General features: G+C 39.6%; 1 protein-coding gene and 1 pseudogene across 1 annotated transcript in view; one reads left to right on the top strand and one right to left on the bottom strand.

Moving 5' to 3' along the window:
* Positions 1 to 27,674, top strand: part of LINGO2 (leucine rich repeat and Ig domain containing 2) — a 216,547-nt gene that overhangs the window by 104,095 nt on the left and 84,778 nt on the right. The window lies entirely within an intron of this gene.
* LOC132427684 (protein disulfide-isomerase A3 pseudogene) overlaps positions 11,518 to 27,674 on the bottom strand; it is a 53,353-nt pseudogene continuing 37,196 nt past the window's right edge.

The following is a 27,674-nucleotide window of genomic DNA, read 5'->3' as shown; positions in this document are numbered from 1 at the left end:
GAGGACCGCATTCCATGGGAATCAGACAAGGTGTATCAGATTCAGATCTCAGTCTGCAGCCTCTCCATATCCCACTTCTCTTTCAGCCTTGAGTTACTTTTTTCTGTTTCTGCACTTAAATATCTGGACTTATCAAGCCTGTGCCTCTGGGAAGTTTAGACAAAGCATTGGTCTAAAGACTTACTCACAATGAGACAGAATACCTTTCCTACCCCAGAGCCATCCCATTTTTCCCCAGTGCTTAAGAAATATATATATTAATAATACATCTCATATAATAATAAGGATTATATTAATATATAATATATAATAACTAGTGTATATGTACAATTGTTGCATACCTAAGAAAAATAGTAAATGTTAAATAGACTAGATTTAGTTGGAATAATCTATATTTTCAATGTCTTAGAAATTGCAATGTCTTTCTTTATTCCATCATCCACTAATCTTAGCTAATGTATTATGAGATGATTTAAGTTCATATTTCAAAATTTCTTGATCGATTGGGAATTTTATGAGGTTTTTTCCCTCTAATTAGACTGTTACTGTGTTTACCTTTCAAATTGGTTGAAAGTTTATACTAGAAATTGGAGGCAACTTAATTCTGCAAGTTTCTTGTAGTTCATTTGTGCTTATATAATTTGCATTTTTGCCTTATCTTCAAGCTCTGGTTTGCTTGCAAGGAGGTTTTTAAAGCCATTTGTCTACTTTGTGACACTTATTTTGTTTAAGCCTGGTTATAGAAACTGTACATTTACTTAAGCAATTGCAGTGTGTTGAAAAACAGGGAATGAGTTAGGTCTCTTATACCTGTTTTTATACCTCTGTATGGTAGCACTTCCTCTTTTGCCTAAAAATACCTTGGATACCTTTTGAAGTATGGACCATATATGGGTGACAATGAGTATGTCATATATCCATACAGATTAAAATTTTTTCTTAATTATAAAATGCAGATATATAATTATAATATATATTTTCTTTTGAGCATGGCAGTGATGGCATCACACCTTCTCCGCCCACCACTATTAGTGAGAGCATCCCATCTTAGAGACCACTGGAATTGATTTTCGTGATGATACGATCAAGTACTTTTACCTTTAAACCTTTTCCTATCAGCTAGCAGCTGGAATTATTCACCGGCAAGCATAAACAGCTAAGAGGGATGACTTTCTGACTGGTACAGCTACTTACTGAGAACTTACTAAATGTCAGGCACTATGCTTTGTCTCTAGAGATAAAAAAATGATCAAATCATATTTTTGGCTTTGAAGTAGCTCAAGGTTTAATAGGCAAATCAATCGATAAAAAGAGTTATGTTGCAGTGTGATCTGTGCTATGATGTAATAGGACACAGAAGCAAAGAGGACATTAGGGAAGGTGGCCGATTAAGCTGATTTTTGAAGAATAAGGAGTTAACTACACATAGAAGTAGAAGGGTAGCCCAGACACTGAGAAGATCCTATCTGATTTTTACCAAAAACTTAGGATGTTACAGGCTTAAAGAGCAGTTAATAAGTAAAACTGGTATTCAAATCTCTGTATTCTTGCTTCTGTACCATCCTGCCTTATGAAATGCATAAAGAAGAGAGATCTCTTCTTTACTTGGATAGTTATTTTAATATGCATTAGCAACTGTCAAGCACTATATACAGGCTCATTTTAACAACATAGATTGGAACTTCCCAAAGTGTATCTTGCAGAACACTAGTCCCTGAAAATGCTTAGTAGTAAATGCTTCCATCCATGGTTAAATAAGCTTAGGAAAGGCGGAATATTCTGTTTCCCTCTTGTAGATTTAAAATGCACATGAACGTAAATTAAGTTCTGAGAAGGCATACAGTTTAAAAACAACAACAATAACTTCAGCTTTGTTTAACTTAGTGGTTCCAAAATGAGTTAGGCATGGGGTATATTTCACCCCTAATAAATTGGAATAAAATTAGTATACCCAATACCTTATCAGGAAGACAAGGACAAACTGGCTTAAGTTAGTTTGAATTTTTTGGTAATGGATCATCAGTTATCCCATTCATAAGTGTAACAGCTGCTACTCCAAAATGAGAATAGCAAACCTTATATCATCGTGTAGATTTTTATTTTATTTCATGGTCATTGTATATAGCACCATCTATGGAAACCACTTCTCAGATTAACCTAAATCAAGATAATCCCTTAAAATCCAACATAATATTTCTGTGAAAATTGTATAGTATTTGCATATAAGGTCATAAACATTCTATCATTCTTAAAAGAAAAGAATGGACTGAGTGAGTTTGCACATGTCAAATATACTGTGACGCTTCATTATAAAACAAATGCTATCCCCTCAACTTCTCTCTGTATGGACTGGGATCCTTTGGAGTTGCAAGTGGCAAAAATACAACTCATACAAGTTGAAGCCATGGGGCCTGGTTCTTCCGCTCCAAAAACCAACAGAATGACTGGTGGCAGTACCAAGATCATTCTTAGAGCTGCAGATCCTATAGTGCATTTACCTTGATAGCTCCTGCCATGGGCTGATTGGCTTGGGTGAATCACTGCCAGGAGTGGAGTAGTCAGGCCTGAGTCATATGCAAATCACTGGAGCATCTCTGGAATGTGAAGGGGTGGGGTAGTGGGGCTGATCAGCTGAACCTCATGAGCTCTGAATATTTATTCAAGAATGTGGGAAGGATAGTTTACCCATGGAAAGAGTGCTAGGACAGGACAAAAGCATACACTTTTTTTGTTTTTGTTTTTGTTTTGCGGTACGCTCCGGACGCGCAGGCTCAGCGGCCATGGCACACAGGCTTAGTTGCTCCGCGGCATGTGGGATCTTCCCGGACCAGGGCATGAACCCATGTCCCCTGCATTGGCAGGCAGACTCTCAACCACTGTGCCACCAGGGAAGCCCCAAAAGCATACACTCTTAACATTTGCCATATACCTACTCAAACCAATACAGGTTGTGACCACATAGAATAAGTAAAAACTTACACTTCTTCTAAATCAAATTATATCCATAGGCTTCAAATAGAACTAAAGAAAGCTATTTAAATTTTAAGAGAAACAGAATTTTGAGTATATATCTGTAAAAAAAGATAATTAAAATTTTTAAGCAACATAGCAGATGGTTAACGAAAAAGTTTCCATAGGTTCTTTTCTTCCATGAAAACCTAACTTAAAAGCAAGGCTGCTTTTTTACCTAAGTCCATGAAATAGATGAAAAAGTATGAGAAAATACATTGAAGTCCTAACATTCCAGTGAAGAGTCCCATTCAATGTGGAAGCCACAAAATCTCTTCATAATTTTACTAAAGTTGGGCCCTATTCCCCTTCTTCCATAAGTTTTAATGCTTTATGCATTAGTCTTGCTGCAAATGCCCTTATACAGTATTGAATGTGATGGAAATGGGCAGTGCCCACAGTGGCCTAGCCCTTCAGCATCCATGGCTGGGACTTGTTCATTGAGCTGTCCTTTCCCCACCACCTACATCTGCTCTGTCAGGACACTGCTAAGCCATTTATAAACAAAGCAGAAGACCACACTAGCACAAGGCAAAGGAAAAGAATTTGAGGCCTGCTCCTTATTCATAAGGAACTAAGTCTGTGGGAATGTAAGAAATAAAACCAATTCATACGTGAAGGTAAATCACAAGGAAAAGGAAGGAAGAGTTTTCAGCATTTTGCTTTGAAATGCATTCCGTAAGTAAACCATACTGTGGTTTCTGGAAATTCCTTGATTGAAATCTAGGATCCCTCTGGGAGGCTGTATATTTTATTGTAGACTTGTGTGGGATTTTTATTTGTTCGTTTTAATCAGAAAGCAAATTATGTTTTGGTAATGCCCGTGTAAGGGATTTACATTTTTAGAGAAAAGGAGAGGACACATTCATTTATATAACACTGCAGTATGAGGCATGCACTCAAAGATTGAGGAATGTGTGAAAATAGGGCTTAGGTAGTTATAAACCTATATTTCTAAACTAACAGAATAAAAATCAAAAGCTTAGGCTCAGTATCAAAGCTTAAGGAAATATTGAAAATTAAAAATCTTTGGAAATTATACTCTAATATGATCATCTCTACTTAAAATTCAATATCCATAGGTAATATCAATATGATGGTTTTGGGTTTTATTTATAAAACTATTTACTATAATTTTTAGTAAATTAGCTTATAGAACATAAAACCTGTTCACAAGGAAAGACAGACTCAAATTAATGCCTGTTCCTTGCTTTATTTTATTTTAGAGGTAGGAAGAAAAGAGGGGGTGATAGAAAAGGTTTAAGCTTCTTATTTCTAAAATTCTGATAAACCTAGATTGTGGAGCATCACATTTCAGCCAATAAATATAACATATTATTAATTCTCTAAAACCCATAGTAGGTACTTTGTCAGTTAAGGTGTAGATAGGAAGAAGCTTCTATATATGTATGCAGGTGTGGCGATAACACTTGGAAACCAGGGCAGGTCTTATCAAATGTCTGCCTCATTTGTGAATTACACCCTCCGTAGTCTCTAAGTAATAGTGGTAAAAATAGCCAAACCAACAGAAATGCCAAGTCACAAGGAAAGACTAAGATGTAACTATAGCTCCTGTGGCTCAACTAAGTGAAAGTAAAAGAAAGTGAGAGAAGGTTCCTGGTCCTCTACGAATTTGTCTGTCTGGCCCTCCTTCTTTTCTTGTGGTCAACATTTCTCTTGCTACCCTGATGATAAGTACGGGAAGGGCCGGGGTTCCCAGTGACCCTCTAGCATGAACACCTTGAGTTCTATTACAGGCTCCCCCTCCTCTGTCACCAGAGTCCCCCTCCCACATCACACTTCCGCGCAGCTCCGTTACATCAGCAAATCCACTCCCAGGATTTTGTTTCTGTCACCTGGGCTACAAGCTGTCCCCCCCCGCTTCCCCCCACAACCCCCAGCAGAGTGCTGCGTCAGTGGGAGGAGGTGGACCGAGATGTGTCTGTAATGACGAGACATTTTTGAGTGGTACCATTGGCTAGTAGAGGGGATAAAGTTTTCAGCAAAGCGGCAAATGGGTCAGACATTCCCCATGACTCTGAAAGGCAAGATATCTAAGAGGGTTGTTGCCCATAGAGTGCCCTGGATAAATCTCATGAACATGGTGTGATAGAAAGAGTCAGTTGAGTGTGATCAGCTTTGTCTTGAAGGATGTGATTATTTGACCCCCAAATAAGCAGCTTTGAGCTTCATTTTCCTCATCCTTGAGACAGAAATTAACTTATCCATTCCATATATATTTATTAAGCACCTACATTGTGACACATCTTGTGCTAAGTGCTGGAGTTACAGAAGGACCTAGAGTAGACCCTCATCAACTGGTAACTGATACTAAACACAGACTGTATAGTACTTGCCCTTCCTTTCTCCCCCATGGCTATTGTTCATCAATAGTTGTTTATATTTTATTGAATATTTGTTCTGCAGCTAGCTGTTGAAAAAATAATAACAGTTACAATAATTATAATAACAAAAAATCAGGAACCATAGTCCCCAGTTGCAAGCAGCCCATGGTCTAGCTGAGAAGATATTATCAGTTCTGAAAGTCGAGAGTAGCTCAGATTCTTTCCTGCCTTTGGCATTTACATCTCTGTTCTTTAAAAATACCAATATCCAATCCTAATAGAGACCTATTAATTCAAAATCTCAGGGTGAGACCTGGATGAGACCCAGCAGTTTATGTTTAAATTCTCCAGGTGATCCTAATTTACAGCCAGCGTTAAGAACCACTAGTCTAATCGTTGGCAACCCCTGACCCTGGCCACAATACCTTGATGGTAAATATTGCCAGAACTGAAGCAAACTATGTTATCTCCAGAAAGAACTCAGAACTTAACACCATCAGGTGAGGCTTTAGACTCTTTGAAGTTGGGATTAGTACTTCTTTAAAAGTTGGACCAGATTTGGTTTCTATGCTATTAATTTTGATATAAATACAGATATATAAATATATATTAAACTGTATACAATTAAAATTCTTTAGAAAAGATATGCTCACAAAAGCCAGTGTTTGCTCGGCCATCATTTATCACCTTGTTTCTCCTTAGTGTTCCAGTTTTATCCGTTTTGAGCTCTCCTTGCACCCTGAGATCCAGCCGTACTCAACTTCCAGCAATCCTCCCAGAGTTTTTCACCTTCTCTTTGCCTATAGTGTTGCTACTGCCGGATCCACTCTCTCCCCCTCCCTCTCACCTAATTCCTGTCCCTTCTCTTGGCCTTAGTATAGATACCATTTGCTCTGCTAAATCTTTCCTGACTCCACATCGAGTTAGGAAGCCTCCCTGTGACTCCCATTACACCTTACATTTTGTCTCTCTAGGCCTTGTCACATAGTCTTGCTTATGTATTGCTCTGTATTCCTCTCTGGACTATACGTTTCATGAGAACAGGAAGCATACCTGTAATAGTTACCATTTCATCCCCATTTTCTACATACTGCCAAGCATGTAGTAGATGCTTAATACATATCTGTTGAATTTATATGAATACAGATGTTTATTTATGCACACGTACAACAAGTAAACTGTGGTATCAATTATCTAGCTCTTGCAAGCACAGATCACTTTCACATTAAAATCGTCATATAATTGGTGTTTTCCTCTGAGGAAACCCTTTCATGCCAGATTTCATGCATTTGAGAACTAATAGATGTCACTTCTCTCCCATTTATCTTGGCCTCCTTGGGCTTTAGTTCATTATCTGTAATTGTAAGGCCCTTCCTGTCAGAAAGGTTGGGAGTGAATAGCTTAGGCTGAAAAGAGCTCTAATTTCTCAGTCCCATCCTTGATGATGCATGCCATAGGTTCACATAAAATTAGGTGTCTGCTATTGTGATTGGTAAAGGACTTCCTGGGCTGTATCACGCTCTCTCTGACAGATGGTGTTAAAGCCAGTCCTGGAGTATCTTGGGAATTGATGTGCTTAACAGTGAGAACCAGAGGTCCCAGAACTAAGCTCTTCTTGGAAGCCCCCAAATTCCCTACAGTGGATACTGACTCCTATGCATGAGATGTGACCAATGTGCTTTGTGTTGAAGTGGAAATAACTTTGCTCAAATGATAGCCTAATAAACTAGTCATTACTTCTAATTGCTGGCATTAGGACTTCACATTTCCATTCTCCATGATTATCGTCACTTTCATTATTAAGCAGCTCTCAAACTTTCACCACTTTCCAACTTTGTCAAAGATCAAGTTGCCAAAGGAATAAACTGGGGCTGTCTTTTTCAGAATTCATACTTTTATTGCTCAGTTCACTACAGAGAACTGCATGCTTCTTTAATGAATTAAAATTTAAATCGGGAACACTGGCTGGGCCCAATTCACCCCTGCTGATGCAAAGCTGCTTAGCATATCAAAGTGATAGGAGCTCAGAGAGCACAGTGCAAGAGACAACCCTAACTGTATAATGAGAGAGAGGACACACGGAATTTGAGGGAATGCCTGCAGTGCCCAGGGCAACTGTGATTTTGAATATTATATACTTACTGTTAGATACAAGAAATTCCAACACTTTGCTGTGCAAACTTTGTCCCCCAGACTCTCTTGCATAATTTTAGATGGACTGTGTATCCTATTTTTTATTAACTTGGGTTCTGTGAAAAGTATATCTTTCTTCTTGATCAGATCTTTGTTTAACTACATCACCTTGCAAGTTCTTCAAATTCCAGTGATGCTGAGTTATTGGAAAGAAGGATGACATAGAAGAAAAATGGTACCTTGGAATTTGAAAGAGTATAGTTGGAATTCAACTATAACATTCGGCAAGGTTTGAAATCTTACCAAAGCTCCCTTTCAGATTTATTGTGAAGATTAAATGAAATCATTAATGATGTTTGAATGAGATCTTTGAGATGTATTCAGCTCCAAGAGGCAGAAGTTTATATCTGTTTTGTTCAGGGCTATGTCTCCAGTGCCTAGAATAGTGACTGGCCCATAGTATTGACTTAATAAATACATTTTGGATAAATGAATATCATATATGCAAAATACCAGCCACAGTACTTGGTGCGTAGGCGTATTCAGTAAATGGAACTTGCTAGGATTGTTTCCAGAATTAATGAGAGACAGGAAAAATCTACTCAGTAGACAAGACTTCAGGATCTAGAATGCTGTCGAGTGACATTTTGAAAGTGGATTAAATTTTCTGCAGGAGACTGAGGATTTGTCACATGTCTTATGAAACTGTCCCAGTAATGTGTCTGAGTATATCCTTTCTCATGGGCACAGTCTTCCCATTGGAGAAAACGAAAGCTACACTGGTTGATTGTGCAGAGTTATGACATCAATGGTGTCTGTTTCCATGATACCCTGGAATGTGGCTCACCTAACTGTCAAAGCCAGAACTCTTGCAAAGTAAAGGTTTTCATAGAGTATCATGGGTAGGAAAATAGAACCGTGGAGAAAATCTTGGAGGAAGGGTTTAACTAAAAAACTTTGTTTCATCTTCTTGTATTTCTCCTACACTTGTTACTGATATGATAGTATACAAATGTCCAAATTTGGTGATTTTAGTTGAAAGAAGAAAGCATAATAAAATGAATATAAAATCACCAAATCTGAACATTTTGCCACATTCACACATGTGCTCTCTCTATATATATTCATAATATCTATATATATGAAATGTACATGTATTCATATATCTATATGTATAAATATACATGTATACAAATAACGTACATCTCTCTAAATAAGTTACAGGCATCATGGCATATTACCCTAACTATTTAACTATCTCAACATCTATGTCTGCATACCTAGTACTCTGTTCTACATAACCACAATAGCATTAGTATACCTAAGACATTTAACAGTGATATGATAGTACTATTTGATTTGTGTTCCATAATCAAAATTTCCCAGTTATCATATTAATGTCCTTTGAACTCTTCTTATTAGTATGCAACCAGTGATCATACCTGGCATTTAGTTGTCATGCATATTTATTGTCCTTCAACATTGAACTCACTTTCTAAAAATCTTTCACAATATTACTTGTGAAGAGTCAGATTGTCTTTGCAGAATATCTCCTAATTGGGATTTGTCTGATTATTTCCTCACGATTAGATATTTAATGGTTTTTATTAAGAATCCAGATAGGTGACTTTATACAAACAATCTGTATTTTATTCATCTTCATTTTTATGTCTTTCCTACCAGCCTGTGAGCTTCTTACAGAGAGGGGCCGTGTCTTATTCGTCTTTGTAACCTCAGAACTCAGCAGTGCGTGCCACATGTGGGTACCTAATAGTTCATCATCGTCCCCCAACCTGTTCCTTCTTTTCATTTCTAATTTTAGTTGCTGTACTACCATTCACCAACCACCCATACCGGGAAACTAGTTAATGAACTTGACGCCTCACTTTCCTCTCCTTTTCCTCCCATCTCTAAGTAATCACAAAGCCCTACCTGTTATACCTGCGGAATATTCCTCCAACCTTTCCTTCATTTGCATTCCTATATTAGGCCTTCAGCATCCTCTCCGGAACCATTAGAGCAACCCACTAACAGTCCTTCTTACTGCTAGGCTCAGCCCCATCAAATCCAACTTCTAGCCAGTTTTGAGACTGACCCATTTAAAAAGCAAACCTGACTATATTGTTTTCCTGATTAAAACCCTTCAAAGGCATCAGTGATTTATGGTATGGGGTCCAGGCTCTTTAGCCTGTTAAAGAAGCCCTCTATGATCTGATTGCCTCCTACTTCGTATCTCATCCTGCCTTGTACCTTTTGTTCCAGTTACCGCTGAAACCCTTGAAACAGCATTTCATTTGTTGAGGGCCAGCTACATGTCAGGCACGTTAGTGCTTCCTTTACATACACCATCTCCTCTAATCCTTACGTCAGTTTGTGAGGTAGGTGGAATTATTTGCATTTTAGAGATGAGGAAATGGTTTGCATTACCCAGCTAATAAGTGGTAGAAGCAGGACTTAAACACGAACCTGAAGGCCTTGCCTTTCCACCCTGCCGAGGTGGTCTCTACTCACCACGCTATTTCTCACCTTCATGCCTACTCCCTGCATGTAACACCTTTCCTGCCAGTACAGGGGACACGGGTTCAATCCCTGGTCTGGGAAGATCCCACATGCCACGGAGCAACTAAACCCGTGCGCCACAACTACTGAGCCTGCGCTCTAGAGCCCGTGAGCCACAACTACTGAGCCTGAGCTCTAGAGCCCGCGCCACAACTACTGAAGCCTGCACGCTCAAGGGCCGGTGGACCGCAACTACTGAGCCCACGTGCCGCAACTACTGAAGCCCGCGTGCCTAGGGCCCTTGCTCTGCAACAAGAGAAGCCACCGCAACGGGAAGCCTGCGCACCCGCAACGAAGAGCAGCCCCCGCTCGCCGCAACTAGAGAAAGCCCGTGCGCAGCGACGAAGACCCAATGCAGCCATAAATAAATAAATAAATAAATTTATAAAAAAATAAATAAATATCCTGGTATAACTCTAGTGCTGTACCTGCATTATAATTTAATGATCACTCTATATATCTGTACGTCTGTCTTTCCCACTCGACCACCAGAGCTGAGACCATATCGTGTCCTTGTTAGATATCCAGAGTAGAGTCAAAGTAACAACTCAGTAAATATTTGCCGGGTCAGTGCGGTGGACAGACCGCAGAGCTCCTGATGCTGCCATGTTACACATGGCTGGCTTGTATAAAGACTTTGTATACACTTAGCAAATTTTCAGACACAGATTTGCAGTCGAAAGAGGTAACTGAGTTGTGTGACAGAGCTCGAATTCAGTATTGTCTTTTCTTTTAGAGGGGGCGCATGTATTGTCATTGTTCCCAAATGTACAAAAAGAAAAGACAGATAAGTTCCCAGTGCAGTTCCCCCACACCCCCACAACGTTGCCCCCAACACAAACAATTTTGCCCAAAACCACAAACATAAACTGGTTCTGGTATTCTTATAAACAGTGCAGCTAAGAAACAGTTTAGAGAAAGTTTAACAGGATTCAGATTCTATCCATTCTGTCCTCTCAGCCCTGAGAGGTAATAATCCCATATGGGTCCCAGTCCTCCCCAATGGTTTTCCCATCTCTGGTGGAAGAGTCCTTTTTTTTTTTTTTTTAATTTATTTAGTTAGTTAGTTTCGGCTGCATCGGGTCTTAGTGGCGGCACGCGGTATCTTCTGTTGTGGCGCGTGGGCCCTTCATTGTAGTGTGAGGGCTTCTCTCTAGTTGTGGCTACACGGGTTTTCACTTCTCTAGTTGTGGTGTGTGGGCTCCAGGGCACGTGGGCTCTGTAGTTGGGGCCTGTGGGTTCCAGACTGCGTGGCCTCTTTCCGTTTGCCGCACGTGGGCTCTAGTTGAGGCACGCGAGCTCAGTAGTTGCGGCGCGTGGACTTGGTTGCTCTGCGGCGTGTGGGACCTTAGTTCCCTGACCAGGGATCGAACCCACATCCCCTGCATTGGAAGGCAGATTCTTTACCACTGGACCACCAGGGAAGTCCCTGGAAGAGTCCTTTTAGCAAGTGGTATATTTGGCTGCTGCTTTAGGGATCCTCCAGTGCTGCCTTCTTCTTCTTGGGTTTTTCTTCTTGAATTATGGGGGCCGGGGGTGGGGAGGTGTTGTGGCCTGTCACTTTAGATAGCTAATAAAATCATTTAATTCACGGCCACCTTCGTATTTCTTTGGATTTAGCTTCTCGTTGGCTGGAGAGAAGCAGATGGTAGGAAAACCTCTAACTTCATATGGAGAAGGCACATCATTGGCTGTGGCATCCATCTTGGCTGTGATAATATCTGGGTCTTTTCTGAGCTTCTCTCCCAGTTCTTTATACTTAGGCTCCAGATTCTTACAGTGACCTCACCAAGGAGCATAAAGTTCAATCAGCACGTCTTTATTTTCATCATTCACTAGTTCATCAAAATTCTTTGCTACCACTACCTTTACGGGCCTATCAGTGCTCTCTGGGATAGGCTCAGACTTCAGGTATCTCTTCAGGTTACCATCAAAGTAATCCTGCAGGAATATCTCAAGAGCCTTGCCATCACGCGACAATTCCTCCTGCATGACAAGCTTCTCTGCTTTTGCGGTTCTGATAGCAACAACGGCAGGCTCTCCAGTGGCACTTTCCAAGCCCAAATCAGAAAGTTCATGGCTAAAGGCTTTGCAGCTAGCTACAGCAAAGTTGAGTTTCTTCCCAGCATCCAGGAATTTCTTTGCCACCATCATCACTCTGTTTCTCCAGGAGTTGGAACGTTTAGCATGTCCTTACCCTGTATCAGTCCTTACCCTGTATCGAATGTTTATTGTCTTCTGTCATGTGAGGGCAGATACCAAAAATGTTTTCCTGAATAAACTTTTTTAATCTTTCCACTGGTCATTTTCTGTTCTGTATATGCCACAGTCTTGTCCTCAAACTTGCTCATCAGATGTGAAGGACAAAACAAGGTGATACCCTCTCCATCATCATCATACTTGTTCACCAGAGACTCAACATTGGTGTGTGCAAGTTGGTAGTTATCTCTCAAGTTGCTGGCTGCTTTTTGAAACTCAGAGTGAGCTTCACTGAATAAATCTTTGAAAGAACCCACTACAGAAGCATCTTTATCAGTAAGGAATTTTCAGATTCTTCCTCAGTCCTGAGAGGAACTGAAGCTGGTGTAGCCTGCTTCTTCAGGTGGCTGACAGTTCTGTCAGCAGTCCTAGGCCCATCATAGCACCTAAAACAGAATGTAAAACTTTTCAAGAATAGTGCTTAAGTAAATAATGATTTAAAATTAAAATAATTCTCCTCTACTGTGAGTCCTTTCTTCATTTTACAGACCGCCGCATTTACTTTGTTACGCTCAGGATAAAATACATCCTGTGGGCATGTAAAAGGCAAAAAGAAAAATGCATGCATGAGCTATTTTCATTAATGATGGTGTTTTAGACGTGTCTATATAGTCTTCATAATATTTTAATTACCATATATTTTGCTGAATTGATTTTATTATCTATTCCTGTAATCTTGGACATTTATGCTTTGTTTTCAGTCTTTTGGAATCATAGCTATTCTGTGCATAGGTTTTTGTTTCTGTTGAATTATGCCATGAGGAGAAATTCTGGAGTCTAAATTTGGATCAGAGTGTATCCATCTTTATTATTCTTAACATATTGCGTTCCAGAAAGAATGTATCCATTGAAATGATCATTATAAATAAGTGAAAACAACAGCTTCCTTAAACTTTAACCAGCAATGGCTACCATTTTTAAAATTTCTTAGCTACTTAAACAGGTGATTAAAGGTATCTCCAGGCTCCATCAAGGATGGTCTTTTCCCCTGTTTTTCTTTATTACTGATATTTCTCTATGTAATGTTTGTGTTAATGTCATGGCTTATTCGATTTTTAGGTTTTGAGGTTTTCCTTCTGAACTTGAATGAACTCTTCGTATATTACAAATGTTAATTTACCTGACATTTTCAGTACAATATTTTTCTGAATCAGTTGTTTTTATAGGACAAAATTTAATTTACAACATTTTCACTTACAGAGGCTTTCAGTTTCCGTATATTCAGTAGTGGCAACACATCCATCCCTCTGCGTTTCCTCAGTGGATTCTTGTATTGTGTAAGGTGTAGCTCTAACACTTTGGTTTTCTAAATTGTCCTATTTTATCTTAATGCAACTTATTAAATAAGCCTCCTTTGTCCCTCTGTTTGGGAAAACTGACTTAGCTTTCCACATATGTTTTGGGTTTATTTCTAATGTTTCCACCTTTTCCTGTCGGTGTGCCTTTCTGTGTTTATGTCAATACCACAGTTTTAAGTTCTAATACTTTTGTATAAGTTTAATGTCTGATATGGCTAGATTTCTTTCTCTTTTCTCATGCTTGGATTGTCTATCAGAGTTTTGCCTTTTCTCATATTTTTTCATACAAATTTTGTTGCAATTTAAAAAATCATATTGCCATTTTTAAAATTTATTTTATTTATTTTTGGCTGCATTGGGTCTTCGTTGCAGCGAGCGAGGGCTACTCTTCGTTGTGGTGCGTGAGCTTCTCATTGCGGTGGCTTCTCTTGTTGCGGAGCACAGGCTCTAGGTGCACGGGCTTCAGTAGTTGTGGCACGTGGGCTCAGTAGTTGTGGCTCTCAGGCTCTAGGGCACAGGCACAGTAGTTGTGCCGCACGGGCTTTGTTGCTCCGCGGCATGTGGGATCTTCCCAGACCAGGGCTCGAACCCATGTCCCCTGAATTGTCAGGGGGATTCTTAACCACTGCGCCACCAGGGAAGCCCCATGTTGCCATTTTGATTGAAATTGTGCTAAGTCTGTAAATATCCTTGGAGTGAACATATAGATTTATGATTTCCAGTCTCACTGAGGCAAAAACTATACCTGTCTATTTAATTTTTTGAAAACTTCTAATAAGGGTTTGTAAGTTTCTGTAAAAGACTTCTGCTCTTACTTTGTACAGCATAAACCTTAGTGTTTCAGATTGCTTTTAATAAAATAGTAATGGCTAACTATTACTAAGCATGTAATATGCACCAGACACTATGCTAAGCACGTTGTATATATTATCTCATGAAATACCTCTGTAAGGTAGCTACTGTTATCACCATAATGCCTGTGAGGAAGCCGAGGTTTATGCTGGTCACGTAATTTGTCTATGGCCACATGGCTGTTAAACGGTAGAGCTATGATTTGCACCCAGGACTGTCTGACTTCAAAGGCATTGTTCTTAACCACCATCCTATACTTGGTAAACTGGAATTATGAGCTAATAAGATAATGAAATTTAGCGAGAATAAAAGCAGAATTCTTATTTCAAGTGGATAAGAAGAGAAAGGTCAGTATCTGTTCAGAATGTGAAAGAGTTCAGACCTTCTGTGGAGTATCAACTACTAAAGTGGCATGATTGCTCTAAACAAAATAATAAAACCCAGTTCTTTGTTAATGGATATATGACGTCAGCTTATGGAAGGGGATAGTACCAGTGGATCAGTATCTAGAGTGCTGTGTTCTCAGCCCCCTGTTTTGAGAGTGGTCTTTATAACTGGGAGTTTCAGGAAGGGATGATAATGTGGTAGATAAAGAGGAATTATGTAGAATAAATGGTTGAGGGATGGGAACTTTCAGCTTGGTTAAGAGAAGACATCTGAAGAGTTGTCTAGAGCAGAAAGGAATAGTCATGTGGTGAACAAAGGTTTCAAGGAAACATATTTTGACTCCAGTAAATTCTTATAGAATTAGCCTGTCCAACAGGGAAACTGGCTTCCTTGCAATTTAGTGAGTGCCTCATTCATTGAATTATTTGAGCAGAGACCAAAGGTTACAGAAAAGTGATTTCTAAATTGCAAAAGAAGTTGATGTAGATTAATGGTTTTTAAAGCGCAAGTCCAACGACTGTAGAATCGGCCAGAAACCACAGTTGTTAGAAATGCAAATTAGAGGACCCCACCCAAGACTAACGAATCAGAAACTAAGATGAGGCCGCAGTCTGTGTTTTAACTAGCCATCCAGGTGGTCCCTGATGCATGCTAAAATTTGAAAACTACTAACCTAGATAAAGTCTAATGTTTCTTAAAACTCTGAAGTTTAACTCTTCTTACTGTTTGTCATGCAGTACACTTTTATATCAGGCAGTGTGATACTAATCGTGTACTACACCTAAGGGAAGTTCATTGTTGAAATAACAAAGGGACCTCATTATAAAGTGGTCCCAGTAAATGGTTGGAGGTCTCTAATACGTGCACAGCAAGCTGTATCCACTAGTAAAGGCATGGCATACCCTCATTATATGTGTATTTTTTTTTTCCAAGGATAGATATGTAAATGCAAATTATCATACTGGTTTCATGCTTTTGTTTTCATCATCAAAGTGAATTGAAGTCCTCTGGAGGTGGTTTGGAGTAGATGGGAAAAACGAAATTTCTTATAGCTGGGAAACAGTAGATGTTGAATTCCCTTTGCCACTTAGCCATCTGTTTCTTCCACCGTGTTGTGAATTCCTTTGGCATTGGGAGCATATCTCATCCATCTTTGTATTTTCCATGGTGATTAGTGCAATGCCTGTGAAACGTTAGTGCTCAGTCATTGCTTATTAAATATAATGTATTTAAGGTAATAAGTTCTCCAAGTTTCAAAATATGTTTTCCATACAAAATCAAAGTATTGTGATTAAATAAAACAGAGAAGACTAGAACCCAAGGCTGCCCAAACCAAACACAACCACTATTTACATTTTGTAATTTGGACAAATTTACATTTATTCAGATTACATTTGTAATGACTCTCGATCTTTTCTCCCGTTTTCTAAAGCTTCGTTTTACATGGTTATAATCATACTTGGCGTTCTGCTTTTTTCCCTTTTCATTGTAGATTGGGGCATCGGATTATACGATACACTCACATGTGCAGAGAGAATACAGAGTTTTAAATTTCTGGAGCTAACGATCTTTCTCATCGACCTAGTAGGTAATTGGAAAAATTGGCAATTAATGATAGCTTAGTCTTTTCCAGCTAAACAGTCTGTATCTGTGAAATAGTAAGTTCAATTGAGTTTATTGCAGAAAAATGCTCAGTGTTTCAGATTTCTGTCCCTCGTCTTCTTTACAAGATGGCATCTGGGTGGGGGATTTTTGGGGGTTGGGTGGAGTGGGTAGGTGAATGGCTTATGTGACACCATGGTGATGAGGGAAGAGGTCTCAGGTGTTTCCATCTATTCCAGTGCCTGGCTTCTGCTGCTTCACTGGCCTTCTCAGAAACCCCACATTCACTCTCCTGAACCAGTTGAGACATTGAGGCCCCCAGAAGGGATGCACACGCAGTATTCGGAGGGAGTCAGAACTGTTTTAAGGTCACCTGTCTAGCCATATTCATCAGTCAGTTTTACACCATCTCTCCTGCATTACCTGGGGTGCCGTCCTTAGTTGAGGTGAGATTCTTTCAAATGGAGAAAAGGCAACAGATACTTTCAACTTTCTTTATCAACTTATGCAAGAGTCTCCCCACCCTTAAAATACCTGCCTCAGAGAAGTCAAGACACACGAGCTTCCCACCTTCTTCCCCAAATTCTTCTCCCTTATTGTTTGGACTCTCCCCTGTGTCAGCACAGATAGAACAGTTCTTTCCTCTTCCTGTCTGGTTACAACTACCATACCATACTATTTTGTGTTTTCTCTACACTTAAAACAATGAAACCAAACCAAACAGAGAACACTTTGGTAAGGCCAAACTCTTGATATGAAGGAAAGGGAACTTTAAAATTTAGAAACCCTTGCTGTCGCTCCACAAACCTGGCTTTCAGGTTGTCACTGCTCTTAGGAAAGTCTGTTGTGAGACTTAAGGCTGACCCATGATGCCATGATGTATGAGGCAGTCCCCATTCTCTGCTTCCCTGAAGCACCAACCTCATTGCTCAGCTGCAGCCTAACATGATTTTAGGAGGAAATAAAATATGTCCATTAAAAATTTATAAGTATTATATATATTAAAATGATATCAAAACACCCCTGTATGCTCTGGTGTTATGTAATGAGCACTGTGATTGGAGATGTATGTACTTTATTTAATCCTTGGGTTTAATTTATTTAATCCTTTATTCTCATTTTACAAATAGATACATTGAGGCTCAAAAACAAACCTTGCCCTAGGTTTCACAGAGAGGGCATTCTTTCAACCACATTGTGCACAATAGTTAACCAAATGCATACACCACTGTTTATTTAACCATTCTTCCATATTTAGACATTTAAGTTGCCACAGGTTGTTTTTTTGTTTGTTTGTTTGTTTTAACATCTTTATTGGGGTATAATTGCTTTACAATGGTGTGTTAGTTTCTGCTTTATAACAAAGTGAATCAGTTATACATATACATATGTTCCCATATCTCTTCCCTCTTACGTCTCCCTCCCTCCCACCCTCCCTATCCCACCCCTCCAGGCGCACAAAGCACCCAGCCGATATCCCTGTGCCACGCGGCTGCTTCCCACTAGCTATCTACCTTACGTTTGTTAGATACAGGTTGTTTTAAAGGCAGATTTGCACCTCCTAGTACAAGGACCCGGAGTTTAGAATTCAAAGGCTACTTCAAACCAGATGGGGAAAACTTATAGATTACAAGAAAACTAAAATATGTATCAACAACCAATTGCAATGTAGTAACCTTAGGTGAATCCTGATACAAACACAATGTAATGACAACAAGTAGAATCAATTGTAGAGGCTTAGGTGGAGGTTGGGAGGATAGAGGGAATGAAATTGGCCATCATTTGATCATTGCTGAAGCTAGGTGATGGGTACTTGGGGGTTCGTTTTCCCATTCTTTTGTATATGTTTGAAACTTTTCATAAAGAAATGTTTTCTAAAATGGAATAGGATTCCCTACGCTTCCTGAGTTTTGAGCAAGGAAGAGTTCTTTTTCTAATAATATTAAGCAAATATGCATTTGTATGATTTTGGTTCCAGTCTCCAATCCCCCAGCCCCCTACCCTCAACCACATTCCTCTTACATACTATATAGCACTTGACAAATTTCTCTTGGGTGAGCCATGTCAGATGAAAATTCTTCTTCATTGTGGGGTAAAAAGAGGTCATCCGTGATCTTGAGTGATGTGTGCGTGTGCGTGTGCGTGTGTGTGTGTGTGTGTTGAGGGCACACAGTCAATGCAGCTGGCGAGCACGGCAGTTCTCTGAAACACTCCCTGCCAGAGCCTCGTTATCCCACTCCATGCTGCAGTTTTATCATGTGTCTGAGAAAGTGTTTCCTCTGCCAGGCAGGAAGGAAATTTGAAAATAAGTGCCAACTTCTAATGCCCGGAGGGCATACACTGGCATCTCCTTTTCTGGTTGGTGAAGCCAGGATGTGCTGCAGAGTGTCTCATTAACACCAGGGGCTTGGCCAGGCAGGGTGCCCCAGTTTGAGCATGCATGCTATCCGGGCACAGTTTTTATTCGATCTATGAAATGTGCTAACGTCACGTTGCATTAGACCCCCGAAGGGAACTTGCTTTCTTTAGAAATGTTTACACTGTTTCCTCCCCTCACCTCTCCCTGTGCTACTGAACCAGGTATCTGGCAATTCCAGCCCCACTGACATGAGAGGAGGTAACATTTCATTCATCTCTCTTCCCCTCTCAATATCATTCAGAATTGTCATTCACATAATCATTAATATTTGTTAAATGGAAGAAGGGGGAAAGGGCGCAAAGGTAACATACATGGGAGAGAAAGTGAGGGACAGTAAAGAATGTAAGATATTGTTCATTGCAGAATATGAATGAACAAGTACATTATCACCTTGAGATTCTGGTGGGATTCTGAAATGGAGACAAAATACTAAAAAATAGATTAAAGATGTGAATTTTTCTATAAAGAACACAATGAAATTTAATGTGTAGGGGGAAAAAATCCCTTGAATTTTATAGCTTCTTTTCATACCCAGTACAAACTAATTCCAGGATTCAAAGGTGAAAGATGGTGGCCTTTGGTTATGTCACCTTCTTTAACATCTCTACAAAATTCAAAGAAACCAGAAAAATGTCATTAAAAAGATACCCATTACAGTCAAAGACAAATCTCATCATCAAACTCCCAGTGTGTACCAGGGACTTTTTCATATCTTTTTCTCCCAAAACCGTATCATTGGCCTTGACAGTTTTATGCAAGTTGACAATTCAGTAAGGAGCACGTTGATTTCTGTAGAGGAGAGCCCAAGGGGCAAGTTATAGGTGATGAATGTGGTGGAGATTAAAAGGTAGTAATGAAGTGAATTTTCTGATCTCATTCTTTGAAGAACAGCCATTATCAGGAAATGCTTCAGAGTTTTGAACTGAAAGCAAATGGAAGAAAAGGAAATATGAAATGCTCAGTTTCTGTCTTACCTGTATACACCATTTTTACCAGTCTTAGGCAGGCTCTAACATTTGTACCAGCACTAAGCTGGGTAATTCACACACTTAATTAAACCTTTAGAAACATGTACGTAGGTACATTTTATTCTCCCCACTTTGCAGTGAGGAAACAATTTAGAGAAGCTTGGTAAATTAGCTACAATCATAACTAAGAAGTCACAAGGCTAAGCTTCTAACGCAGCTCTGTCTGAATGTAATACCTGTTTCCTTTCTACTGTACTTCACTGACTCTGTTACTGTAAAGGAGATAGTGCTAGAGTAGTTTGTGGTTTTAGAAGAATGTTCCAAAATGTCAGTTCTTTTTACTTATGGTTGACGCCTATGTCTTACACGCCTTACTCCAGGCATTAGGGAGTTGTAAAAGTTTCCATATTGCAATAATTATAACTGCAGACTTGTATGTTGTAGGGTGAGGTGCCATGGCACGGAAAAAGTTCATAACTTATAGTCTGTCACTAACTATTTGTGTGGCCTTGAACAGATGTCTAAATGCTCTGAGCCCAGATCATTGCTGCCAAATATAAGATAATTTATTAGGTTAAGTCTAAATTATCTTTTTCTTCTGTGATTCTCTTTTCCTGGTTGATGCACTGTAAGTTCCAGTAAATCAGAATTGAGATTTTTACTGTCACTGTTTGCAGATGACATGATACTGTACATAGAAAATCCAAAAGAAGCCACCAGAAAACTACTAGAGCTAATCAGTGAATTTGGTAAAGTCACAGGATACAAACTTAATATACAGAAATCTCTTGCATTCTTATACACTAACAATGGAAGATCAGAAAGAGAAATTAGGGAAACAATCCCATTCACCATTGCAACAAAAAGAATAAAATACCTAGGAATAAACCTACCTAAGGAGGTAAAAGACCTATACTCAGAAAACTGTAAGACACTGATGAAAGAAATCAAAGACGATGCAAACAAATGGAGAGATATACCATGTTCTTGAATTGGAAGAATCAATATTGTCAAAATGACTATACTACCCAAAGCAATCTGCAGATTCAGTGCAATCCCTATCAAATTACCAATGGCATATTTCACAGAACTAGAACAAAAAAAATCTTAAAATTTGTATGGAGACACAAAAGACTCCGAATAGCCAAAGCAATCTTGAGCAAAAAAAAAAGCTGGAGGAATCAGACTCCCTGACTTCAGACTGTACTACAAAGTTACAGTAATCAAGACAATACGGTACTGGCACAAAAACAGAAATATAGATCAATGGAAGAGGATAGAAAGCCCAGAGATAAACGCACACACCTATGGTCAACTAATCTATGACAAAGGAGGCAAGGATATACAATGGAGAAAAGACAGCCTCTTCAATAAGTGGTGCTGGGAAAACTGGACAGCTACATGTAAAAGAATGAAATTAGAACACTCCATGACTCCATACACAAAAATATACTCAAAATGGGTTAAAGGGCTTCCCTGGTGGCACAGTGGTTAAGAATCCCCCTGCCAACGCAGGGGACCCAAGTTCAAGCCCTGGTCCAGGAAGATCCCACATGCTGCAGAGCAACAAATGCCACAGCTACTGAGCCTGCACTCTAGAGCCTACGAGCCACAACCACTGAAGCCCACATGCCTAGAGCCCATGCTGTGCAACAGGAGAAGCCACCACAAAGAGAAGCCCACGCACTGCAACGAAGACTAGCCCCCACTCGCTGCAACTAGAGAAAGCCCACACACAACAACGAAGACCCAACACAGCCAAAAATAAATAAAATTAATTTAAAAAATGGATTAAAGACCTAAATGTAAGACCGGACACTGTAAAACTCTTAGAGGAAAACATAGGAAAAACACTTTTAGACATAAATCACAGCAAGATCTTTTTTGACCCATCTACTGGAGTAATGGAAAGAAAAACAAAAATAAACAAATGGGACCTAATTAAACTTAAAAGATTTTGCACAGCAAAGGAAACCATAAACAAGAAAAGACAACCCTCAGAATGGGAGAAAATATTTGCAAATGAAGCAACGGACAAAGGATTAATCTCCAAAATATACAAACAGCTCATGCAGCTCAATATCAAAAAAACAGCCCAATCAAAAAATGGGCAGAAGACCTAAATACACATTTCTCCAAAGAAGACATACAGATGGCCAAGAGGCACATGAAAAGATGCTCAGCATCACTAATTACTAGAGAAATGCAAATCAAAACTATAATGAGGTATCACCTCACACCAGTTAGAATGGGCATCATCAGAAAATCTACAAACAGTAAATGCTGGAGAGGGTGTGGAGAAAAGGGAACCCTCTTGCACTGTTGGTAGGAATGTAAGTTGATACAGCCACTATGGAGAACAGTATGGAGGTTCCTTAAAGAACTAAAAATAGAATTACTATATGGCCCAGCAGTCCCACCGCTGGGCATATACCCAGAGAAAAGCATAATTCAATAAGACACATGCACCCCAATGTTCCTTGCAGCACCATTTACAATAGCCAGGTCATGGAAGCAACCTAAATGTCCATCAACAGATGAATGGATAAAGAAGATGTGGTAAATATATATAATGGAATATTACTCAACCATGAAAAGGAACGAAATTGGGTCATTTGTAGAGATGTGGATGGACCCAGAGACTGTCATACAGAGTGAAGTAAGGCAGAAGGAGAAAAACAGATATCGTATATTAACACATATACGTGGAACCTAGAAAAATGGTACAGATGAACCGGTTTGTAAGGCAGAAATAGAGACACAGATGTAGAGAACAAGCATATGGACACCAAGGGGGGAAGGGTGGGTGGGATGAATTGGGATTAACATATATACCCTAATGTGTAAAATGGATAACTAACGAGAACCTGCTGTGTAGCACAGGGAGCTCCACTTCGCTGTACGGTAGAAACTAACACAACATTGTAAAACAGCTATACCCCAATTTAAAAAAAAGAAGATGGGAGAGAGAAACGACCGAGATGAATGTCTTTACTAAAATACCAATAAGTTTGTCAAACTTTAAAAAAAAAATTGAGATTTTTAAAAATATGAATGCTCATTTGGGTTGGATTTTAAAAATCTTCTTAAAGTGACCTTCCATTTTAGCCAATTTCTCTTGCTCTCTCTCAGTCTCACACACACACAGGCACACACTGCATACATGTACACACACACACCCAGCACACTCTGTACAATTAGCATTATTATTTATACTCAAGGAAGGGCAGTTCAGAGTTGGTTTCAGACACAAAGCACACAGATAAGGAGGAATTCCAGGCAGTTTAGTTATTCAGCACAACTTGAACATTAAGACAACAGCCCATCTGTCCATCCCACTGTCCTCTACCACCCCTTGTGAACTCATGGAAGGTTGTTGATCTGGACTCAAGTCTAGAATTCTGGCTGCTTTGCTATGAGTCTATATTGGCCTCACCTACCTCCAAGCTCTCAGAAACCAGACTGTGACATGCAGTATGAAGAAATAGATGTTAGATTCAGACATAGCAGGTCTTGGATATTCTTTTGAGAGGATATTTTTTCAGCTGTCCACAGTGGTAACTTTTTGGCATTTCATTGTATATAGACTTTGGGTTCTAAGGAGGAAATGTTAACCAACAATGCTGTGGCATGATTCCACCTAGTGAGGGAATGAGATTCTTAGCTCGACGAAGTCTTCCTGCCACAGATACTATCAGTATGTGACTGTCTTTCCTGCCAAATTGATAACTTCTCAAGAGCCCACTATGTACTGTAGACATCCCTTTATTGCTATAGCACCCAACTCAGTGCCTGATACATAGTGGCAGTACATCAAGTAAACAGCAGCATGTATTTTGTGGTGGGGTTAAAAAAAAACATGAATTTTGGAGCCAGGCATCCCTGTGTTCAAAGTTCTGGCTCTACTAATTAACCTGTGTGTTTTAGGAAATGTTGGTTCGACTCTCTGAGCCTCAGTTTTCTTCTCAGTACAATGGGATGAATAAAACTTCTTGGGATGTTATTTAAGGTTTAGAGACAGTATAGGCAAAGCAGCTATTGAATTGTGGGCACTCACTGGGCAATAGCCAAGAGCAGCAATATTGGAGGTAGGCAGGACTAAATAAATGTTAGAACAATAGAATTATTATCAAGAGCTGGGTTATAAACCGTTGTGTCATAGTAGAGAAGGAAACTGCCATGAACCTATCAGGAAGAAAGAATTTTTTTCATTTAAAAAACAAAGAAAAGTGTTTTAACAATTAAGAGTGGTCTGTCTTATGAGGTGGGAAGATGCCTGCCCCAAAAAAGGAAAGAAAAAGAAGACTTCTAGCAGTCTTTAAACCAGTAAAAGATGGAAAGGAAGTTACACTGGGCTATTACTGGGAGACTTCCAATTCAGCAGTTTCTCCATTTCTGATATCCGGGTTCATTTTCAGTTGTGAAGGCTTCCCAGTCAAACATGAAGCCATAATGTTCAAGACGGATTATTAGTAGTTTGCCTTTGCTGCACTAGCATAAATTCTTTGGAGAGGAATTGAAAAGACCACAAGTAACTTTTAATGAAGCAGTCTGTTTTGCTAACATCAACCAAAAACTAACAGGAAAGAAGGCACAATGTAGTTTGTAAGGAAGGGAGTGATAATCATTCAAAATTTGATTTACACTGTAAATGCAAGGAATGGAGGAAAGTGGTTTTGAAAAATCTCCCAGGACCAAAATAAAATTGCTCACCTTATCTCATGCTGATGAGCACATGGGCTCCGGCTTGGCATACGTTTTCATAAACTTCACATTTTCAGGGAGTGTGGCAGATGTGTAAAGAGGAACACATCTGCGACCCCGTGGAGATGTTTTAGCAGAAGGCACGAGGTCGTGGGTCAGAGGGGGGCATTTCCTGGGAGAAAAGACAGCAGAAATACACCTCCTCATGGGCCCCAACACCAGATGAGCAGAGCACTGGCGTTTGTGTCTATGAGGGACCAAATTTTTCATTAGGAAACTATTGAAAGACTAAATCGTTCGGTCTCATCAAATGACGTCAGGATTTGAGATTTGCTGTGACTGAGTTAGCCCTCACTCCCTCAAAGAGTAAACGCTATGGGCTTCCCTGGTGGCGCAGTGGTTGAGAGTCCGCCTGCCGATGCAGGGGACACGGGTTCGTGCCCCGGTCCAGGAGGATCCCACCTGCCGCGGAGCGTCTGGGCCCGTGAGCCATGGCCGCTGAGCCTGTGCGTCCGGAGCCTGTGCTCCGCAACGGGAGAGGCCACAACAGTGAGAGGCCCGCGTATCGCAAAAAAAAAAAAAAAGAGCAAACGCCATGGACTCACAAATATTCTTATCCCTTCCTCTTCTGCGGTGAAGAGCTGGTCCACCCAGATGTAAGGCTGTTTACACACAGGGCCCTAAAGACTTAAATGTGCTCAATGGATTCGTAAGGGATCCCACTTCATTTTGTCCTACTCATACTTTTACACAGGCGCGCACGCGCGCACACACACACACACACACACACACACACACACACACACACACACACAACTCTCCTATGCTTCAAGCTAGCCTAGAAGGCATTTCCTCTGGTAAACTTTACTTCCCCTGCCCCTCCCCACCTTTAATTGTGCCTCTATTATTAGTTAGAATGCGTATGCAGTAATGCGTTTTTTCTTGCATTTTGCCTGAATGAAAATCTGAGGCTCTCTTTACATTTAAATTTTTTATGTAGAGCTTCAAAAACTTTAACATTAGGTAGTCAAATGTATTGATTTGTTGTTGTTGTTCGCCTCATTTCTTGAAATTAAGGGCACAGCCTCATGCCTTTAAGAAACATTTATATAGACAGTTATACTTCATGAGTGTCCAGTGGGCACAGCCCCACTGGCAGGCAGCTCGCACTCGGTTTCTAATTCCGCGAAGGGGATGTATATATAATATATATATATAACTTTATTATATATTATTTATTATATATTTATAATATAAATATATTATTTATTATATATTATATAATATAATTAATATATATATAATATATATATATTAACACTTGTTAATATATAGAAGTCCTCTTCCCTTTGCCTGCTAAAAGGATTCTGGCTGTGCCCTAAACTCTTTCTCCTGCCTTGCCTTCTTTCAATGCCAGTCTCCTTTTTTGGGATGTCATGGCACAGAATCATGAAGAATAGTGGTACAGGAAAAGGAAATTCAGAAAGTTCATTCAGAAGAGATTTAAAGGAAAATGCTGGGAAGCAAGCAACCATGGTGTCTCAGAGAAGCGAATACAGAAAACAAATGGGAACTTGAATATATTGCTGTGGTTTGTGAATATCCTTCCCAGTGTTTGAAAAATACAAGTTAAAAAAAATCTGTGTTTTTTGAAAACAGATTTTGTTTGTTGGAGTGTTTTTCTGTGACCTCAGAGGGTTCTGTACTACTACGTGTATTATGATTTTATAAGCAGTGCTTTTAAAACTTATGAATATGAGCATGTGCACATCTCTACAATTTTCTACAATATATGTTCCCAATAGCTCATATTCTTGGTTTCCCACATCCCTCTCTTTTTCTCATTAGAGGCCCCTTCTGGTCTCATAGTGGTTTCCTTTTCCCCATCACTTAATGAACAGTTACTTAAATGAACCATGATAAATGTCTGTCCTGGCATGGTCTCAAGTTAAATTCATTATAAATGTTGGGTTGCTTAGGCTAAAATGCCTCTTATCATCTCAGAAAATGAAATTGCAGGCTCATTTTCCAGAAGTAGCTAAGGAAAGCTTGCACTCATCAATCATCTCACAATTAGGGTGGAGCTGCCTGGTGGTTAAGAGCTCAGCTCTGAAGCTCCTCCCCCATGGTTCAGCCCTAGTCCAGCTACTACAGTCTGTTTTTAATCTTGGGAAAGTTACTTGACCTTGCCATGCCTCAGTTTCCTCACTTAAAAAGAGAATATTTGTAATTCTAACCTCATGAGATTGTGGTAACACTGTAAATGAGTTCATTCATGTAAAGAACTCAGAGTAGCTGGCACTTAACAAAATAACTGCCCCCCCATACACAAAAGAAAGTAGAAGTTGTCCTGGTTACCAAAGGGGAAAGGGGGGGCGGAGGGATAAATTAGGAGGGTGGGATTAGCATACATACACTACTATATATAAAATAGATAACCAACAAGGACTTACTGTTTAGCACAGGGAACTCTACTCAATATTTTGTAATAACCTATAAGGGAAGAGAATCTGAAAAAGAATATATATGTGTCCATATATATATGTGTGTGTGAGTGTGTGTCTGAATCACTTTGCTGTATACCCGAAACTAACACAACATTGTAAATCAACTATTCTTCAATAAAAAGTAAAAGTTTTAAAAGAAGCTGTACGGCAAATATTGCATGAAAAGTTGGTAGACTTGAAGGTGGCCCTATTCGGTGATTCATATTTGAGTTCCCGGGTTCTGATATATCCATTCACTCATTCCGTGGTGATTCATTGAGCCCCTGCCATGACAGTTATGACATTATGCCAGCAATCATGGCACAAAGATGAATAAGACACAGTTGTTGACCCTAAAGAGTCCCCAGATTACAGAGGGAAAGAGCATATAACAAACAAAATGTAGCAAGAAAGTGCAAGAATTTTTTTTAAGCCTATAAAGGTACAAAGCTCATGCAAAACAAGGACCAGGTAATATTGTCCAGGAGCTCTAGGAAGACTTCCTAAATGAGATGAAAGATTAGTTGAGTTGTTGAAGGGTGAACAGGCACCCACTAGGCAAATGATGGGAAGAAATCAATTGCAGGCAAAGTAAATAGCGTACACAGTTATCATATAGCAAGCAATTTAGTCTTACTGGAATATAGAGTTTG

The sequence above is a fragment of the Delphinus delphis genome, chromosome 6, assembly GCF_949987515.2.
Source record: "Delphinus delphis chromosome 6, mDelDel1.2, whole genome shotgun sequence".
In the NCBI taxonomy this organism is placed as follows: Eukaryota; Metazoa; Chordata; class Mammalia; order Artiodactyla; family Delphinidae; genus Delphinus; species Delphinus delphis.
Note: the sequence above shows the minus strand (reverse complement) of the source record. Positions and strands in the feature narration are given on the sequence as shown.